General features: G+C 44.4%; 1 protein-coding gene across 15 annotated transcripts in view; it reads right to left on the bottom strand.

Moving 5' to 3' along the window:
• The window catches only part of TSNARE1 (t-SNARE domain containing 1), a 535,013-nt gene that overhangs the window by 420,085 nt on the left and 93,050 nt on the right, over nucleotides 1-21,878 (bottom strand). Inside the window, exon 1 of one of the 15 annotated variants that reach the window (XM_071803752.1) lies at nucleotides 198-216. The exons of the other annotated variants lie outside the window; for them this stretch is intronic. The gene's annotated coding sequence lies outside the window, so the exon portion shown is untranslated. Of the gene's footprint in view, nucleotides 1-197; nucleotides 217-21,878 lie in introns of those variants that run through there. 15 annotated transcript variants of the gene reach the window in all.

Below are 21,878 nucleotides of genomic sequence, written 5' to 3'. Positions count from 1 at the left end.
TAGAAGGATCCTTGGGATTGCATTAGGTCCTGCAGCTACCCATCGTGAATCACAGCCTAGAGTTAGCAATGGCTGTGAGCCAATTTTCCTAACAAATTAAATTGAATTTGCTGAAAAAACCTCCACTGAACCTGCACTGGGCCACTGTACATGTTGGAGAAAGAGAACAAGCATGTTCAATTTTCTAACTCACCCACCTTTCACCAAGACCTGCCACTGATGCAGAACATGGCTTGAAAGGGAAATAAACTTCTATTAGTTCCATTTTTCAGGGAAGGTGAAGTGTTCCGTGAGGTTCTGCCAAGTTGGAGCAGCTGAGATGAGAAAGCTGGAGGGTCCCAGTCCTCAGTTCAAACTTCTGCTCTTGTTGATCCCTTGATTATTTCCAGTGGTCCTTAACAGCACATCAATTCACTGTTGACAGAAGGAATTTCTGTATTTTTAGCATGATCTCCCTAAGTCAGAAGGGGAGGTGAGTACCTTGGCTAGCTTTATTTCAACTTTCCATTTCCTCAAAATAAAAGCTATAAAAAAAAATAAGAAGTTTTTAAAGCACAGGATGCTCCTCAGTAGGTGCAAAGTCACAGACAGGCAAGGAATAGCTGAGGTTGCTTGTAATAAGACAACAAGATGAAAATTAAGCAACGTGGATTGAAAAGGAACAAGTAATAGAGGCATTTTTGGCTGCAGACATTCACCAGAGGGATGCTGCAGGAAAACATAGCGATGAATTTGCCTAAATCCTAGGAAAACACATTAACAAACTCCGTCATCGGCAAGGGAGGTTCTCCACGATGTAGCGGAGCGTGGGGGGCGAGAGGCAGGATTAGCATAGCAGGAGAAAAGAAGATTTGAAGGCTCACAGGCAAGGATGACGAGAAAGCACACACAAAACTAGATGTGTAAATATGTGCTGTCAGAGGAGCTTGTCTTCTCCAGGCCAGCTCCGCTCAGAAAGAATTGCTGAGGAGACGAAGATGCCTGAGGAGGGCTAAACTCATCACCATTCCAGCTTTTTTTCACCCTAATGACAAGTATATTTTGGGGTACATCCACCACCATGCTGAGAACACCGTAGCGGTTACACAGCCACCCATCAGTTATGATCTAAAGAGCATAAAAAGCCCTGTTTCAGCTCATTTCCCAGCTTTGGTATCGTTCGGCGCACACTTTGCGGCTCCTCCTTCCTGCTGATGAGCTCGTGTAGCACATGATGGCACCAAAGGGAACCAAGTGCAAATATCAGGGAGAAAAAAAAATCAGCTTCGCTTCAGCGCGTGACTCATGTAAGGAGAACGCCAAGCCCTGAACAAGCCAAACCAAAACAGCTGACTATCAAAACCTCCACGTAAGCACAATGTTGCCCTTAAAAATAAGCGCTGCAATTTTTGCCACCACAAATATCTGTTTCTTTTTTTATACAATTAAGCACATATAAGAGCCTGAGAGAGCACCAAGTACCCCCTGCTATGAGGACAGGCTGAGAGAGTTGGGGTGCTCGGCCTGGAGAAGAGAAGGGTCCAGGGAGACCTTATTGCGGCCTTTCTGTACTTAAAAGGGGGTTGTGAGAAAGATGGGGACAGACTTTTTAGCAAGGCCTGTTGCGATAGGATAAGGGTGATAATTTTAAACCAAAAGAGGGGAGATTCAGGACAGACACAGAAGAAATTTTTGACACTGAGGGAGGTGAGAACCTGGCCCAGGTTGCCCAGAGAGGTGGTGGATGAACCATCCCTGGAGACATCCCAGGTCAGGTTGGACGGGGCTCTGAGGAACCTGAGCTGGTGAAAATGTCCCTGCTCATGGCAGGGGTGGCACTGGATGAGCTTTGAAAGTCCCTTCCAACCCAAACTATTCCATGATTTTCTCTAAGATCTGAGATACCCTGTGAGGGACACATGGGGCTGACAAGAGACCTACTGGTGATTCACATCTTTCTGCACTGGTAGATGAGTGGGAAATGGCTCCAAATTAAGGCACCTGAATCTCAGTTTCTGCAAAAGGCATTTGAGCACCCACAGCCACTGGTAGAGACTTGAGCCAGTACAGTTAGTGAAGCTTGGAGAGCAAGTCAAAATAAGCTGGAGGTGCCTACTACTAAAGTTCCTCTTAATATAGTATAATAGAAGAAATAAAGATGTGATGTCTCTTCAGGCTAGGAAAATAATGATGGAGTAGGGGAAAAGAACAAAAAATAACACTCCATGAAGTCTTGAGTTGCCTGGAAAAGGCAAACCACCCTGTGCTTTTCAGTTGACCTCCTTTGGTCAACTGCTCTTTCTTGCCTCTTTCCATTACCATGGCGAGTATGCCCTCCACTTAACCCTGGTATCTTCATCTTATAAACTAGGTTAGAACCAGCTGTAAGAGCTGTATTTCAAGATAACCATATTATCAAGAATCACCAGGTCTCTATCATTCAAGAGAAAAGAGAAATCCTTAGTAGAAAGGAGAGAGCAAAGAATCGTAGAATGTCCTGAGTCGGAAGGGACTCACAAGGATCATTGAGTCCAACTCCTGCCCCTGCACAGGACAACCCCACAGTTCACACCATGTGTCTGAGGACATTGTCCAGTCTCTTCTTGAACACTGTCAGGCTTGGGGCCGTGATACCTCCCTGGGGACCCTGTTCCAGTGTCCAGCACCCTCTGGGTGAAGAACTTTTTCCTCATGTCCAACCTCAATCTCCCCTGGCATATCTTCCCGCCATTCCCTCAGGTTCTGTCACTGGTCACTAAAGAGAACAGTTCAGCCCCGTCCCTCGTCCTCCCCTTGTGAGGAGCTGTAACCAGCTCTCTCCTCAGTCTCCTCTTCTCCAGGCTGAACAAACCAAGTGACTTTAGTCGCCCCTCATAAGGCTTCCCCTCCAAACCCTTCACCAACTTCATGACCCTCTTCTGGACACTCTCCAGTAGCTTAATATTTTTTTTATCCTGTGTCCCCAGCCCTGCTCACAGTGAATGCTCCAGGTGAGGCTGCACCAGTGCAGATCAGAGCGGGGCAATCCCCTCCCTGCCTGGCTGGTGATGCTGTTCTGGATGCACCAAGACACGGGTCCCTCTTGGCTGCCAGGGACACTGTTGGCTCATGTTCAACTTGCCACCAACCATCATCCCCAGATCCCTCTGCACGGAGCTGCTTTCCAGCATCTCCATCCCCCAGACTGTATGTACAGCCAGGGTTGCTGTGTCCCAAGTGCATCACCAGTGGCCAACCGGTCACCAAGGACTGGTGTCTGAGCATCCTTCTGTGCATTTCTGAAGGTTAACAGTCCTTTGAGACTAAAGTTGGGAACAGGCATGAAGAATTAACAGATGTTAAGTTCACACCTGATGAAAAGTGCGCAAAAGATGCATCTGTGCTGTTCTTCATTTTATTGCTCTTAACAGAAATGCTGTAATTACGCTGTATAATTGCACACCAGTAAAGGATGCACGTGAATCAAGTTGGTTATAAGGCATAAAAATAGTTAGGTCCCAAATAAGGTGGGGCAAGAGACGGACCCTGTTCTCCTATATCAGCTCTCAGCCTGTGACAGTAGCGCCCACGGCACTTTCACCACCCGGGCATTCCCATTACAACATCATTACACAGAACTGCAACACTGAGTAGAAATACACACTCCCACACATTATTTCTTTTAATTCCCTACCCACATTTGTCTAAATTCCCTAGCCCCATTTTTTATTGTTTAGTGGTTTGTTTTTTTAGGTGGCTCGATTCTACATAAAGGATAGGATCTACGTTTGAGGAAAATTGTTTCCTCTCACTCTTTGTATGCACACAGTTTTTAACTTGTGTTTCTTTTTCTCACAAACATTTTCAGTGTGAAGAAAGCATCACTCTAAAAATGAAATAAATAAAACATAAAATGACGGAGAGTCTGTAAAGGAGTTGGGACATGGACCAAAATAACTTGTATTTCAAATGTTCTATTGCACCGTTTGCTTGTGTTACATTCAAGGCTTTGGGAAGCCATCCAAAGCCTAAACAGACACAAAATAATCCATGGAAATTACAGCTGCAAGGTGCTAGTGACAGAGAAAAGTGTTTTGATCAGAAAATGAAACTGAAAACTCAAGGGTGAGGTGAAAAGCACGCAGTAGCTTACCAGGAAGAGAAAGGTCCAAAAAACTAATAGTGAACAGAGAAGGACTGACACTCTCAAAAAAGAAAAAAGTGACAAAGGGACCAAAAGAAGCCCTATGCAAAAATGAATTAGACAAATGTGGGAGGAGTTTCCATCCCTTCCACAGGTTTTTGCCTTTGTTTCCCCTCTTAGTGAAGGATCTAGGACATTTCTAATGGGTTTGGCCACTTCCCTCCCCCTCTAAATCCACCTCAGGAAAGTCCAAATTCCGGAAAGCACAGGAAAGCAGAAGGAACTGGAGACTGTATGGTTCTTATGTGGATTCAATCCAGACAAAAATCATTGGCTGAAGTGATCACAGACGGAGGGCATGGTCACCCAACTCAGCTCACCCCAAGGAGCACAAGGTCCACATCCCTTCCCACCTCCCCTGAAGAGCTGAAGAGCTTTGGACAGCTCTTAGAAGAACCACAATGGCTGGTGAGTCCCAAAACACGTAAAGCTCTTCCAAAGACCCATCAGAGAAAGCCCAAGAACACCTCTTAGTTTCCAGAACCACTCACAAGTTCATGGTTCCTCTTGTTTCTTCATATTCCCCTTGGTAAATAACCTGATTAAATCACATTTAACTTGAAAAACCAAACAAACAAACAAACCAACAAAAACGTTTAAAAGACAAAATCAGCTGTGCAAAGATGAAAACTCAGGCTTTAAATTTAAAGAAGATAGAAAAGCTTATCTGTTGTACCTTTCAAATCAAAACCCAATCTCACTAAGTTATAAAGAAGGAAATGAAAACACTGCAACTGGAGCATAACTGGAATAGTTTAAGGTCAAATAAAAAACCAAACAATTCAAGCAATTAAGTTCACGGGAGCACAGGGAGTGTGCACAGAGTTGTATCTAATGGGTTTGTTCCAGGATGAGACCAGAAATATTTATTCAAATTGAACAGTGCCTCCCTCTTTGTGCTGCCTTAATCCAAGGATTAAATTTGTTATCCACAAAAGGTATTAGAATCTGGCCCCTAATGATTACATGCTCATAAAAAACCAGAAGATATTGTTGCTATTTCAACTAAATATCATGAACAACTGCATCAATTAAATTTTGCAAGGCTCTATGCATATTGCAGATGATTCAGAATAAATTGTTTCATTGCAAAACAGAGTATGTGCAAGCTCCAGCAGAGACAGGTAGTTCCACTTCAAATTACTTTAAGGAAATACATGCTCCTACCAGGCCATTACTTTGCAGGGAAAGCTTTGAAATCCATTTTCAAATACTCAATTCAAAAAGCTGAGATAGCCACTCTCTGCAGATAAAATTAAGAGAAACTCTAAAAGGAACAAAAGGCTAAAAAAAGAAATCTGGTCCAGATGGATTCCCGGCTGAATTCTATAAAATATTTACAGATCTTCTGTCACCAAAACTTACGTTTCTTTTTGATGAGGTGGAAACCAAAGGCTCTCCACCTGTCTTTTTTTTTTAAACCCTCACAGAAGATATAATAATGTTATATAGGAAAAAAAAAAATAGAAAACCAAAACCCACAACAGACGTTAATCTCAGCTGCAATTACTGCAAGTGACTCCAATTAATCAATGTTGATTCTAAAATTCTGTGAAGAGATAAATTGTCCCTTTGCTTAATTTAGCCCAAAGTTGTTCCGTAAATTCCAAGTTCAAGAGTATGTTCATTCAAATAGACTTAGCTCAGATAAGCACAGGCTCGTACAACCATCATTCACAAAATAAATTAACAGCCTAGACCCGTGACAGTGCTGTCTCTAGATACCAAAAGATACTTCATCATGTGTCATAAGGGTAAAGTATTCACTTTTTCATTTGAAGATCACTCAAAAAACTTCTCAATTTAACACTCTTAAAAATGTATGCTCCATTTGCCAATAACCAGACTGCTGGACCACAGCTCTCCAAGAAGGACGGAGCAGTTTATATATAAATGACATGCAGATTGATTTTATGTTTCTTGTGGTCCTATAGATCAGGGGTGTCAAACTCATTTTCACCGGAGGCCACAACAGCCTCGCAGTTGACTTCAAAGGGCCAAATATAATTTTAGCACTGTAAAAATGTAGGAGTGATTTCATGTGTACAGTCCTAAAATTACATTTGGCCAGGCAACTATGAGGCTGCTGTGGCCCCTGGTGAAAATGAGTTTGACACCCCTGTTATAGATGATAGAGCAGATGAACATAGAATCATAGAACAGAATTGTAAATTAGTTCAGGTTGAAGGGACATTCAAAGCTCATCTATTTCAACCCCTGCCATGAGCAGGGACATCTTCACCCAGCTCAGGTTGCTCAGAGCCCCGTCCAGCCTGGTCTGGGATGTCTCCAGGGATGGTTCATCCACCACCTCTCTGGGCAACCTGGGTCAGTGTTCCACCACCCTCAGTGTAAAAAATTTTGTCATGTCTAACCAGAATCTTCCTTTCTTTAGCTTAAAACCATTACCCTTGTCCTATCGTAACAAGCCCTACTAAAAAGTCTGTCCCCATCTTTCTCACAGGCCCCTTTTAAGTATGGAAAGGCCACAATAAGGTCCCCCCGGAGCCTTCTCTTCTCCAGGCTGAACACCCCAACTCTCTCAGCCTGTCCTCCCAACAGAGCTGTTCCATCCCTCTGATCATCTTGGTGGTCTCCTCTGACCCTTCTCCAACAGGTCCATGTCTGTTCTGCACTGAGGGCTCCAGGGTTGGACGCAGTAACACTGAACAGCCCTTTAAAACTTCAAATAATCCCATGGTTCCTGGCAGGACATTTGGAGAAGGATGTGACAGAGCATCAGCAACTACATCAGTAATTCAACCCTTTTGTTTCAGCACTTGCATCCAGGCAACGCTTGGTAACATGGTGAAGGCAGTGGGCTGAACCCAGGGGATGAAGATGAAGGTCATGGTTCTTTGAGTTCTTGCTCAAGGCTGTGCATCTTTGTTCTTCACCCAACCCTAGTACAGAGCCAAAGATCCTAAAACACAAATTCCTTCAATAACAATGCATGCATTAAACCTGAATTTTATCTTTGTTGGATCTTCTCAGCTCTATGCAGCACAAGTAACTAGCTCCTCTTATATATTTTCACATTAAAAGGGGAAAAAAACCCAAACAAACAAGCAAACAAAAAACCCCACACTCTGGTCTGCTTCCAAACCCTTTTCACGTATTACCACAAGAGATAAGAATTTACAACATTTAGATGTTAGGGGTGTATCCCAATTTTTGTTAAGCTGACCTTTGATCCATTGTTCAATGCAGCTCCATGCTTTTTAGAAGCAAAAGAAAAGACTACATAATGAATTGGTTTCCACTGGATGTTGACTTGATAAGCACTACAATTAATTCAAATTAGCATGTTGCCCTTCCTTTCCCTTCACACTCTCAGAAATGTCTCTCTAAACCAATCTATGATTACCAGTCATACATAAAAGCTTCAGGAAAATACTCCTCCACAAGCATATGGCAGCGCAAATTTGTCCAGCATTGCAGGGTTTTCATGGTACTTATCTTGAAGAAGATACTACACAGCTATATACATGCGGGTTACACTCAGAAAGACACAGAGCTGTTCCTTATCACATCTCCTGCTCCCCAGAGATGCTCCAGGCAGATGAGGACTGGAATCAACCATCCAGGATCTCAGCTCTAACATCCATCCTTAAAGACAAGGCTGTGCTTTCTAGGATCTGTACTAGACTGTAGTTGCATGCCATGGCAACCAAATTCAATTGCACTTCTTCAAAATTATCACTTATTTAAGAAGAAAAAATGGAAAAAGCACCAAGTTTAGCTAAGCCCCTTATCAATAACTCACATATGCAATGGTCAATATTAACAACATGGCAATAGTCAGCACGTTCTCAGAACAAACATACTGTTGATGATGTTGATTGAGTACAAGGGTTTTTGTGGTTGAGGAACCTGGGGGGTTCAGCCTGGAGAACAGGAGGCTGAGGGGAGACCTTCTGATCTCTGAACTGCCTGAAAGGAGCTTGGAGCATAGAGGGGGTTGGTCTCTTCTCCCAAGTAGCAAGTGATAGGATGAGAGGAAATGGTCTCAAGTTGCACCAGGGGAAGTTTAGGTTAGATATTAGGAAAATTTCTTCACAGAAAGGGCTGTCGGGCATTGGAACAGGCTGCCCAGGGCAGTGGTGGAGTCACCATCCCTGGAAGGGTTTGAAAGATGCGTAGATGAGGTTCTCAGGGACATGGGTTAGTGCCAGGGTTGACTTACTGGTTGGACTCAATGATCTTGAAGGTCTCTTCCACCACAGTGATTCTATTTTCCTCTGTCTAAGAGCAGGAAGAACACAGTGCACAGCATGTTAGCTGTCAGAACATAAAAGCAGCCACTGTTACAGGTTAACCTTAACCATTAAGGTATCCCTCCTACATCAGGATATTGTCTCAGAGCACAACGAAACGATTCAGCCTCCCTCATTTAACAGTGTGACACCTGGTGCTCAGGCATGGCGAGATAGAACAGGTCTTAAAATAACAACCTCAAATGATCTAATTTCATTAAGGTAGGCTGACCCTTGCTGCTTCTGCTCGTGTTCCTCCATAGTATCATCTTCAGTGATTTAATTCACTCCCTTGAAAACCTTTTTCTTTCCATCTTCCTAGTTGAATATCTATTTATAAATATAGAAGACTAAAGAGAACACAGATAAACCCTCAAGGTATTTCCCTCCATGCTGGTCCAAACAAGAACATAAGAAGAACAAAAATATTCTAAGTGTTACAACCAGCAGTTTGCAAGTGTGTGCACAGCCTTCCTTTAGTGGTGATGTATGCATAGAAAACTCTTCTAGCTCAACTGATGGTTCTGAGAATTCAAGATCCAAAAGTGATTAAAACAAAACCTACAAAACTACCAAAACCAAATCGAGCTTTTCAATTTGCAGGGTTAAAAATCTTCCCTGTACAGATGTCTTGCACAGTCCCGAGGGCCAGACGGACCACAGACCCTCAGAGTAGATGTTGCTTTTTCTTCCTCCCTGCATCTACTCTCTATTTCAAGAAGCCTCATACTCTATCTCAATTCTGTTAAAGCATCCAGATGATGCTCTGAAGGGGCATTAGTTAAAAAAAATAATACTCAGATAGGTTCCCTGTCACTGAAGCCAACACAGATAAATTAAACTTGAAAGACTCTCAGGATCTGGAAAATCAAGATTTGCCTTATGTTGCAAAACCTGAATGGTCAGAAAGGAGAAGACCTGCTTAGCTTTTGGGCATTTCGTTCTCTAGTTGTTCTCCATCAGTTCTGCACACACAAGTTTCTTCTGCAGTGGAAAACATTCTGGTTTTCCATGTAGGTGAACATATGTATTTAAAATTACAACATGCAAACTTGTTTTCTTTTCATTTTTATAACCTAAATAACTTTTAAAATAACCTGAAAATTAGACACCTTTCAGCATATCTTCAAAACATTTGGATTTCTTACATGAGTCTGAATACATTATTCAAACCACAGTATGGATTTGTTCATCCCTAAGACAAGCCTATAATGAATGAACTGAACAGAACAGAGGCACAAGAATCATAAACAAAGTTCATTCCCAAAATCCTCTGGAGAGGGTGAACACCACCATATGATTTCAGGATGTGGTCTCCAGAGAGCTTCTTTCTCTCTTAATTCTGCCAGAATTCTCTATCATAGTCCAGTCAAACCTCTCACGCTATTTTTAACCCATAGGGCAAACCAGAAAACACATCCAATAACCTTTGCAGAAATCTGTCAAACTTTTTAACTCATTGAACTAAAATTCTAAAGCATTTGAGTAATTTTTTGACGCATGACATGACTAAATCAACCGAGAACTTTTCAGCCAATGTTGTAGACGGGGATGCAACTTCATTACAGTTTAGTACAACTATCAGAAAGGAAAGATTTTATTAAAAGGGTTGATTAAGGAGGTTAGTGTCAACCTTTCAGACAGGACTGAGTTATTTCACCCATCAGCTCCTCAAAGGAGCAATCAGATGGTCATGATTTTGGATCATGGTCTAGAGTGAAGTTCAATTGTCCCATTAGGGAAGCCTTGATAGCCCAGTATGGATGGACACCATCAAAAGGTGGAGAGGACCTTGCAGACTCAGGACATGACTTTTCCAAGCTTTATCATCTTCAAGAGGGACCCAAAAAGCTAAAGCATTTAAAGCCAGACATATTTCTATACCAGTAACAAACCAATCAACATGCAGAACAAGAAGACACACCAAAGAAGACCAACACTTGCCTATGAAGTGTAAGGAAAACTGTTCCCTGAAGGGACTTCAGTCTGACTGGCATATGCTTGAAGTCTCCTGCTGCCAGGACTAAAACATCCTTAGAATTATTTAATATTACAGCTGACAATTTTTCTACCTCAGAAAGCATTCTGTACTGCTCAAGGGAATTTTACGTTAGACCTCATCTTGATATAAAGGAGTTGATCAAAGAAATGAAAATTAGTGGCTGCTTAGGTAATCGTGACTCGTTCACTTAAAAAAAAAAAACAGCATTAGAAAATCCAACCTACATCAGTAATATAAACCCTCTCTGGTTTTAAAAGGTCTGGTTTATAAAGTGGAAAAAGAGAAGGGAAAACTGGATGTGAGTGAGCTGATAAAAATATCGACAACGTGTACGAATTTCATGGCTACACCTTCCTGGATGTCCACAATTCTCATTTAGGGAAGAACAGTCCAAAACACTTCAAAACACAATGCTCAGATATGAGCTGGGGGAAAAAGAAGGAAAACCAAACAAACAGCTAAAAATTAAAAAAAAAACAAACCCTCACAAAATACCACATACACCCCAACAACAAAAAACAATTGAGCTGGTGCAGGGCAGGACTGGAAAGACTGAACTCAGAAATAATTCCCCAAAATGAGGAAATATTTATAACTTTTTTCTCCATTTGGAAAATCTCTGGAAAGCAATCAAATAGAAAATTTGACTGAAAGCCGGTGAAAATTATTGTCCCCCCCATCAGTTGTGCAGAAAAGTTCAAAAATAGCAGCTCAGATGTGATGAAATCCAACAAGCCTCGGTAACATAAGCACCAACACTGTGAAAGAGCAGGGCAAGCAGTGATTTGGCTCATTAGTGCTGATTTTTGACACCATTTGGAAGAAATCAAGGAAATTCCAGAAGAAAAGGTAACGGTGAATCAAAGCTAAAGGGTAAAACAGATAACAGAGTGTTCGGTAATGGTCTGCCAGCCCAATAACAAATCCAGGAAAAGAAAAGAAATAGAGGGCAGGGGGGGGAAGAAAAGGTAAAAAAAAAAAAGTAAAGGAGGGGAGGGGAGGGGAGGGGAGGGGAGGGGAGGGGAGGGGAGGGGAGGGGAGGGGAGGGGAGGGGAGGGGAGGGGAGGGGAGGGGAGGGGAGGGGAGGGGAGGGGAGGCGGGGAGAGGCGAGGCGAGGCGAGGCGAGGCGAGGCGAGGCGAGGCGAGGCGAGGCGAGGCGAGGCGAGGCGAGGAGAGGAGAGGCGAGGAGAGGCGAGGAGAGGCGAGGAGAGGCGAGGAGAGGAGAGGCGAGGAGAGGCGAGGAGAGGCGAGGAGAGGAGAGGAGAGGAGAGGAGAGGAGAGGAGAGGAGAGGAGAGGAGAGGAGAGGAGAGGAGAAGAGAGGAGAGGAGAGGAGAGGAGAGGAGAGGAGAGGAGAGGAGAGGAGAGGAGAGGAGAGGAGAGGAGAGGAGAGGAGAGGAGAGGAGAGGAGAGGAGAGGAGAGGAGAGGAGAGGAGAGGAGAGGAGGAAGGGAATGGGGAAGGAGATGGGGAAGAGAGGGAAGGGAGAGGAGGGGAGTGGAACAGAGGGGAGGAAAAGGGAAAGGAAAGGAAAGGAAAGGAAAGGAAAGGAAAGGAAAGGAAAGGAAAGGAAAGGAAAGGAAAGGAAAGGAAAGGAAAGGAAAGGAAAGGAAAGGAAAGGAAAGGAAAGGAAAGGAAAGGAAAGGAAAGGAAAGGAAAGGAAAGGAAAGGAAAGGAAAGGAAAGGAAAGGAAAGGAAAGGAAAGGAAAGGAAAGGAAGAGGAAAGGAAGAGGAAAGGAAAAGGAAACAGCTCATGTTAGACTAAATTATTGAAGGAGAATATTATAATTTCCTGATGCAGTGGACAATTTAATTCTCAGTTTCTCTCCAGCAAGAGATGGCCCAATGCATTGGTTACACAACTTCTCGTAATCTAATGCTCAGCCACGATAAATAGTTGTTAAATATTCAAATCAGTATGGATCTATGGAAACTATGGCTTATTGAACTCAGTGACATGTTTTTCTCAATGACATCACAAGTTACACTGATAAAGTTGACAACATCAAAGCCTACAAGGCAGAGCACTATCTTGAGCGATCAAATAAAACCAACATATCCCAGAATAAAACCTCATCGATCACAAGATATGAGGCTACAATTGCATGCATGTAATTACCAGAGATGGTACATGGTTCCAGAACGGGAAGGCCAGGATGGACAGGGCTCTGAGCAACCAGACCTAGTTGAAGATGATCCTGCTCATGGCAGGGGTTGGAATAGATGAGCTTTGAAGGCCCCTTCCAACCCAAACTATTCTATGATTCTATGAAAAGTCCAGCAGGGAAGGATTCTTACTGGCCCTGGGTCACTTCTACCAATGACTTTGTAGAAACAGTCACGTAAGGATCAGTGGAATTGGTTAAAAATCTTGTGCCAACAGGTTGCTGACATGGAAAGGACACTTCAGCACTTCTCAGTGCTTCACCCAGTCATGGTCACATTTGCTCCAACTCTACTGCCAAGTGTGAAAAAAGAATATAGAGAACTATTCAAATATTGGAAATCCAGAGTTTTTTCATGACTGTGATATGTTTAGCTTAACCAAAAGGTGGATTTTGATCAATCCCATCTCAATCATACAATAATTTTGGTTATAAGAGACCTTCAAGTTCATCGAGTCCAACCATAACCTAAATCTAGCCCTAAACCATGTCCCTAAGAAGCTATTTGACAGGTCTTTTAAACTCCTCCAGGGATGGTGACTCCACGACTGCCCTGGGCTGCCTGTTCCAATGCCCAACAACCCTTTCCATTAAGAAATTTTTCCCCAATATCCACGCTGAACTTCCCCTGGTGCAACTTGAAGCCATTTCCTCACACCCTATTACTCGCTGCTTGGGAAAAGAGTCCAACACCTTCCATGCTGCAACTTCTTTTCAGGCAGTTCAGAGATCAGAAGTCTTCCCTCAGCTCCTGTTCTCCAGGCTGAACCCCTCAGTTCCCTCAGCTGCTACTCATAGGACTTCTTCTCCAGCTCTCTGTTGGCCGAACAAGCCAACTTACCATAGGTTGAACTTTGTGACAAAATAGAAATCAGGTGATAATTTCCATCAAGAGGGATCATTCCTATTGGAAAAATCTACTGTGGAGATTTAAAAAGAAAAAAAAACAAAAAAACCAAAAATAAACAGTGAGGGATAGTTTAAGTTTAGATTTCTCTCCCCCACTTAAATAATATGCTGTAGTTCAGTGGGAAAATAACTGAAGAAAAAAAGACCAAGTATTTGCTATATAAAAGATCAGACTAGATAATGAGAGTGGTTCCTTCTGGTTTTATCATCTGCTTCTCAGCTGCCACTGAAATCACTGGAGCTACACTCAGTGGCGAAGCTCAGCACATGCATGAATGTAAGGACCGTAACTGCCTCGGTGGATTTTCTGGACAAGAGATAGAAGAGATGTGGGGTGGCGTCATGCAGTGTCACCCAGCCTTTCCATGGCTGTGAAGTCTGTAGCATCATAGAATCACAAAATGGTTTGGGTTGGAAGGGACCTTCAAAGCTCATCCAGTGTCACCGCTGCCATGAGCAGGGACATCTTCACCAGCTCAGGTTGCTCAGAGCCCCATCCAGCCTGGCCTGGGATGTCTCCAGGGATGGGGCATCCACCACCTCTCTGGGCAACCTGGGACAGTGTTTTACCACCCTCATTATAAAAAATTCCTTCCTCATGTTTAGCCTGAATCTCTCGTCTTTTAGTTTAAAACCATCTTCACTAGCATCTAGGCACTATTTCAAACAACATCGTCTCCAGGGCGATGACTCTGCTGCTGATGTTCCTGATCAGAGTTGAGTTAGCTTGATTATTCTCTGGTAGTCCAATATTATTTTGAAGGAAACAAACGGATTTGGGACACAAATCAGTTTTCTTTTTAGATCAAGTTTCTCCAGCATTTCCGTAACTCTCTTTGCAGAGAGGCAGGCTGATTGCAAATGTGACAAACAGCTTCTCTCATCTCTGTCCTGCCTCTTCATTTCACTTTGCTGCCTTTGCTTCCCCTCCTCATGCCTTGCCTTCGTTATTGATCCTAAATTAACTGCTTAATTCAGGTGTCCCCTTTAAGGCACCTTGTGGGCACAAAGCACAGTAGCCCTGAGTTTGTATTGACAGACCCTCATTTGATGCACAGAAACCACACATGAACACACCTTACGTATTTTAGCAAGTAATAAAAAAATAGAAACAATTAAAATAATATCCCTGAAGCAACCAGTTCTCAGGAAGCCCAGTGACTCTCATCTTTTGATAAATCATCCCCTGTCAACTCCAGCATCTTGAAACTTGCCCAATTTTCAACTAATTTATGAGTGTCTATGAAAAAGAAAGCAAAGGCCTTTGAGATGATGCTGCTTCTAACCTCACTCTTCCTCCCACCTTTTCCTTTTTAATAGCATGGTCTTCAAACTCCATCTTGGGATGTTCTTTAAATTCATTGTCAGAGTTCAGTTATTCAAATCAGGAAGGGTAGGAGTGTTGGGTCCTGTGAGAGTCGGTCCAAAGATGGAGCAGTATTTGCCTGAACATCACCATCAAGAACTTAGAGAACTGAAGCTGAGACTGAAAGAATAGATGGGCAATGACTTGGAGAGAGGCCCAAGGAGAAGCATTGTGTTGCACTGGTTTATCTGATACGGGGGGGCTACTGTTAATAATGGCTGTTGTGTGGACTTTGTCTGCTTCTCCAGCCAAACCAGTCCCTGCCTCCTGAAAGCTATTGTTATGAGGGTCTCTTCAACCCAGAAACAATAGCCACCATCCAGAACAACGTGTTCTCACCTGCTGCCTCAGTTACACGTGTCCCTCACCTGTTCCCTCAAACAATGGCCAATAAAAAGGAGCATGCCCAGAAGCTTGCCAAGGGTCCTGAAGTCACCGATTGACCAGAGAAAGACCCCTGAATGCTGGACACGTAAGCATTGGCAAAAGAAAGTGTGAATCTTTCGAGCCTGCGCACCATGAGCCTGTGTTGCGAAATCAAGGCGGAGACTGGTCTAAAACAATGGGAGCAAGGCGGGGTGAAGAAGCATAAAAGGTGACTCCAAAATGGACACCATCAAAGATCTTCCCACCAGAGGATCCTGAACCACGACAGAGGACCGGCCGGACTCCATGGGACCCGGAGACCAGAGGGATGCTTCTGGAACTGGACTGGTGATAAACACAACCTCTTTTCTCATCTTTTCTTTTATTTTTCCCCGTTTCTTTCCCCTTTCTCTTTCTTACTCTCTCTCTATCGTGTGCCTCTTTACGGACAAATTAATAAAGTAACACTGCTTGATTGAATCATAACCCCTTGGCATTTTGGTCGCCTTAATTTTGCGCTGTGTGATCAAGGTAAAAGAACCATCACGAGTCCATCGCCAAACGGACTGTGACAGGTCCCGAGCATGTCCCAGTGTGGAAAGGCTGCCAAATAAACCTTTTTTTCAAAATAAATTAATTTGAAGGCAATGGTAAGCACTTTTCTCCTTCAAAACCATTGTTTCCCCTGGGTACAGATGGGATAGAGCTGCTCCGTATCAAAGGTATTTCTATTCCTTTCACCAGTGCAAAGTAGGAAACAGAGGATGGCCACTGAAAAGCTCCATAAATCTCCATATAACAAGAAAGGATAAGAAATTATTTCAGCCTGGGTGACTGTGACCACTTTTGGAACCTGCTTCCTTAGCATGAAAAAAACAAAGCTCCTAAAAGAAAGAAACATCATTTTGCTTCAAATCCTCCCCAAAACCCCAAATCACACGCATGCACAGTCTCCTAGCACAGCACTCCTGCTTCACTTTTATCCAGAACGTTGGTCTTTGGCCCTTGCAGCAGTAAAGACAAATTAAGCGAAAAACCAATGTTCAGCAGAGAATTATGAGCTTATGTCACATGAATCCAGGAAATAAAAAGTCTCCTTTGCCACTAAGCTTGTCAGGGTTTCCAAGCCATGATCTCTGGATCAGTAATGTGTCTTCTGGAGGCTTGTCTTGAACAGGTGGTTGGAATCAACAGCAGTGTCTACCAACACGCCGGCTTTTCTATCCGAAATCAATAAAAAAGGAATCATCCTCTTCCCCAAGAGTGATTTACATTCTCCCCTTGTTTCTGTCTTTGTGGGAATGTTTAAATTATACAAATAAATCTTCTCCATTAAATATTAAAAGAGGGGGTTTTTTTGTTTGTTTCTCAGGGTTTTTCTGATAATTGATTTTTTTTTAAATTTAGAAACAGAATACAAAGAAACAACCATGTTTAACTTTGCATTAGTGCTGCTCTAACTAAATTATTGTATTACAAACATACATCTTTCTTGTCTTTGCACAAAATTTGTTTGATAATGGGAGTTTACAATACCCTTGGTACCTCACCTAGTAGAGTGTTTCTTCCAGTAAAGCACAACTACAAACAAAAATATCTTACAGAAAAAAAATATAAGTCCCTTATCTAGTGTAATAAATACAGCGTTAGTAGGGGAAAACTTAGAAAATTTGGGAAGACTGATCCTATTTTAGGTCATGGCTTAAAACTACTGCTGATGTTCTTCATTACAGCAGCTCTGGGACCTAGAAAATAGATGTTGTTATACACAGTTTGAATTTACAGCAGAGGTAAAATGGAAAGAAAGTACAGGCTTGTCATTCTTTCTGTATCTCTGTGTGTAAAGGTGCATAAAGGATCCCAACATCTGTATCTGCAAGGATCAGGGAAAGACTGTCCTCAGACAAAACTCCTTAAAATACAGTTGTATCAAAAAAAAAGAGGCAAAATGTGATTCATGAAAGATGCATCACCAGATGGACCCAGATGTGCCTCAAAGTCAAGAGGAACCACAGTGCAGAGGCAGGACAGGGGAGAAGATGGCTCTCTGTGATGGATCAGACATCAGGAGAGCAGGACGGTCCCAGCTTGGAAAACACCGTGCAGAACCACAACTGGGTTCTAAAATCACAGTGGTTTGGGTTGGAAGGGACCTTCAAAGCTCATCCAGTGCCACCCCTGCCATGAGCAGGGACATCTTCACCAGCTCAGGTTGCTCAGAGCCCCGTACAGCCTGGCCTGGGATGTCTCCAGGGATGGTTCATCCACCACTTCTCTGGGCAACATGGGCCAGGATTTTGTTACCATCAGTGTCAAAAATTTCTTCCTCATGTCCGGCCTGAATCTCACCTCTTTTAGCTCAAAACCATCACCCCTTGTCCTATCGTAACAGGCTGTCACAGAGGCACCCCGAGGTTAGTTTAAGGGACAACAGGGTCCAAAACAGGGTTTCCTGCTCCTGACAGCTTATTGAAGACATAGTGTAGGAAGCTGTTGACAGTAATCACACTGTGTCTTACGGCTAAATCTACCACCAAACATGAGCCAGGACTCTAATTTTGGCAACCAAATTAAATCTAGTTTTGTGAATCTTGAAACTGTGCTCAGTTCAAAGCAGGAAGATAGGGAATAGTTCTCTTTGGGGTGATAGGGTAGATCAGCTATTCAATTCATTTTCCACAGCTCAGTCCAAAAAACCTGTACTGTTTCATGGATATAGCTAGCTGGTTGACAGGTTTTCGGAGGATGCTCCATTATGCAAAGCTGTCATGACCTTAATCACAACATAGACAATAAGCAAGGAAGAATACCTGGTTACACATGACAGTCTCACAGTGGTTTGGATTTTTTGCTAGACTTGAGAGACCAAAAGGAGCTAGAATCTCTGCAAAGTACATTTTCAGATAAAACATGCACAGAACATGTAAAGAAGCCAACAAAATCCACTGACTGAAAACACACCAGACTAGGATGTTTGATTCAATACTACAGGTGATCAAAACCCAAAGTGACTGTCCCCAAGTGCTTTCCTGTATTTCCCCTTTGTTTTCATCTAGGGTCAAAATGTTTCATTCACAAGCCTGCACTGTGTGTGCTTCAACCACCTCTGTAACATGTTGAACTAGCTCAGAAGGTTCTGAGCAGGAACTCTTGGACCTTTTGTTTTGGGGGCAGGTCTTTATCGAGTCGTTGCCTGTTACTGACTCTATCAAAATCATTAATGGCCTCCATAATGCCCCATTTAGCTGCAGTGGAGTGCCAGTTAATTTTTTGATAGCAAGTAATGTTAGCAGCTACTTTTAGTAAGCAGCAGTGCTGAGGCGTATTGCCGGGTCCCAATGCCAGCTGCCTCTGAACCTCAGAGAGAGCACTGAGCCGGGGCGGGGTTGCTGGTCCCAAGCGCGGCTTTATTGGTTCAGTTTGAAAGAGTGGGGGGGCGCACCCCCGCATCGAGTTGGGGGCGGCGGTCAACCCGGGGAAGGTGTTTGCCTGCCAGCGCCCGTGAGGTCGGGCTGCCCCGCCCCACACCACCAGCACTTGGATGCCAGGAACGGTGGGGAGGGCCAGCCGGGAGGAGGTGTGCGGACAAGCGGTAGAAGCTTTACGGGGGAAGTTTGCCTCCGTTTTTTGGGTCACGCCCGTACTGGACATGTATATCTAGCGACTCTTTTAGGCTGTCCCGTTTCACGCCGCCAGTCCCGGGAGGGTCGCCGGCACTCCCGAGGTCGGGCTTTGCTATGCCGGACCCTCCGAGTTGCCGGTACGGGGAGGGGACCGTCTGGGCACCGCGGCTAGGGACAGGTCGCGGTCTCGACTGCGATGGGCAATCGGGACCGGCCGGTCGGGAGGAGAGCGGCCAGCTATAGCGAACCCACCAAGGCTCCCACGGACCGGTCGCAGCGCCACCAGTACCGGATCCCTCGGTAGAGGGTGGGGAAGCGTCCAAATTACCGCTCAACAACATCCGATCACCCTCGGCACACTGGGCAACACAAACAAAGCACGTACACGTCTCCATTTCAATGAGAGGGCGCACATCCTCTCTATTTCTTCACCACTGTTTTCAGTGTCGAGAAGCGGGGAGGCGAAGGGGCGTTCGCTCAAAAACCCCGCGCGGTTGTTTTGCCGCAAAACTTCTTCCTCTATTTGGAAGTCAAGTTTACGCACATCCCGCGCTAAGTTAAAGCAAACGGCCAAAAGGAAACACACCACGAGACGCCAATTTGCTGCAGAAATACTACTCAACCCTCTAAATAATTCCTCCATCTCTGATACCCTGCTCGCTGCGCCAAAAATGTCACGGAGGCACCCCGAGGTTCGTTTAAGGGACAACAGGGTCCAAAACAACTTTTATTACGCCGGTGAGAAACAGGGTTTTAGCACTCCAAAAGAGACTTAAATACAGGTTCGGATATCAGTTGAGGAAAATTATTAAGGGGCAGCAACTAATACAACAGGCGGTCCACAGAGTGCATGCACATGGCTTCACCCAAAACAATGCCGGAGCTGTCCCTGAGTCCGGGAGGAGTCCACACTTGCTGAACACGGTGCGGGATTATTCTTAACTTAAAGAGATACACGTATTCATATTGAGTACGGAAAGTGTACGCTCGCGATTCCGCAAGGGTACATTTGTAATACGCTCGCAATTCTGCGAGGGTTAATTTACTTACACGTGCAGATGTGCACGGAATATTACACGTGCTTATGTGGAAGCACAGGAGGAAAATACACTCGCGATTCTGCGAGGGTAAATTTATAATACACTTGCAATCCTGCGAGGGTTAATTTACTTACACGTGCAACTGTGCACGGAATATTACCCGTGCTTATGTGGAAGCACAGGAGGAAAATACACTCGCGATTGTGCGAGGAAATAATTTAAAGTTACACGTGAAAATGTGCACGGAAAGTTACTCGTGCTTGTATTAAACATGGAAAGTTACACATGCATATGTGTACGGAAAGGATAAATACACTCGCAATCCTGCGAGCAGTATTACTCACACCCGTGACTGCAGGGCAAGTGGAGTCTCCATCCCAGGCAGGGGGGCTCTCGGCGGCAGCATCTCGCTTGTGCTCTGAGAGACCCGCGACAATGGGCGGAATCTCGACGAGAGTCCTGTTTTTTATAGGCTGATCAGACCTGACTGTGGGCATTCCAGAAGCTTCTCTGCACCCCCACACTGGCTGTGGGTGCCCCTGAAGCCTCTAAACATCCCCCACACTGGCCGTGGGCACCCAGCGGCTCCCTGGCGCCTCGGCACTCCCTTCTCCTAATGGTCCTGGCCAGGGGGCTCTGGGGCCAAACAAAAAAAGTTGTCAGCCTCAAACAGCAGAGAGAGAGGGAGATGTGCCTACTCCTTCCATACTGAAGGAGGGGGAGGGGAGAGAGTGGGGTTTGCATCCTGCCACACAGGCCCAGCTAAAAAGTGTGTCCCCATCTTTCTTATTGGCCCCTTTTAAGTACAAAAAGGCCACAATAAGGTCTCCCTGGAGCCTTCGCTTCTCCAGGCTGAACAACCCAAAGTGGTTCCCATCAGCAGGACTCTCCCACTGCCAAACCCATCTCCAGCTCTTCTCCTATCACACCAAGTGCCTTTCCTGCCATCTTTACCAAACTTCCCATTTTTAAACCAACTCCTTTCCACACGTTTCCCATTGTCTTTCACCAACAAAGGTTCATGCTCTACCTAAGGAAATCATCCCACCCTGCCCTCATACTTCAAGGGCACTCTCATATTTATTTCATGGTAGTGCCTGAGGCCCCAAAATGATCCACAAAGCAGAAACCAAACCAAATAAGAAGTCCCAGTCCACCATCCAAACCAATCGACAAAACCTTATCTCCTACTCATTTTCCTAGAAAGATATGGAGATAGACAGCAGAAGAACAATAAAAAACAAACAAACAAACACTGACACAGGACACATGGCCAGATGGTGAAGAATATGCCACTGGAAAGGTCTACGCTCTTGGACACCAGCCTGGGAGCCCGCTAGGTCCTTTCCATCTGTCAAAACCCACCATGCCCAAGTTGAGGGCTGCTGCTCTGGTTTTCAGCACAAGAGCTCTGAGCTCACTGCTCTGAGGAGTGTCATGGGACACTCGGAGTCTGAAAGGTGCTATATAAAAGCACCGTCTCATTTTATTCATTTTACAGCTGAACCAATGCTCCAGAAGAGATTTCACCAGGCTGGGCAGCATATGAGCAATAGCTCAAGGGACACCCAGGGAAGGGAGTCCCCAAAAAGAGGAAAAGACAAAGTTCAGCCTTGCAGATCCAAAGGAGCAAGTGAAAGTAAGTCAGGGCTCTGGATTCCAGACCAAGCTTCATCCAACCAGGTAGGGACAACGTCAGAAACATGGCCCATCACAAGATGCTTCAAAGTCAAACAGAACAACTAATACTGTGGCTTCTTGCTCCTGCTCTTTTTATGTCACAACAACCCCAGGCAGCGCTACAGGCTCGGGGAAGAGTAGCTGGAAAGTGCCTGGGGGAAAAGGACCCGGGGGTGTTGGTGACAGCAGCTGAACATGAGTCAGTGTGTGCCCAGGTGGTCGAAAAGGCCACCAGAATCCTGGCTTGTGTCAGGAATAGTGTGGCCAGCTGGACTAGGGAAGTGATTGTGCCACTGTGCTCAGCACTGTTGA

Source organism: Patagioenas fasciata, chromosome 2 (assembly GCF_037038585.1).
Source record: "Patagioenas fasciata isolate bPatFas1 chromosome 2, bPatFas1.hap1, whole genome shotgun sequence".
Taxonomy (NCBI): Eukaryota; Metazoa; Chordata; class Aves; order Columbiformes; family Columbidae; genus Patagioenas; species Patagioenas fasciata.
Note: the sequence above shows the minus strand (reverse complement) of the source record. Positions and strands in the feature narration are given on the sequence as shown.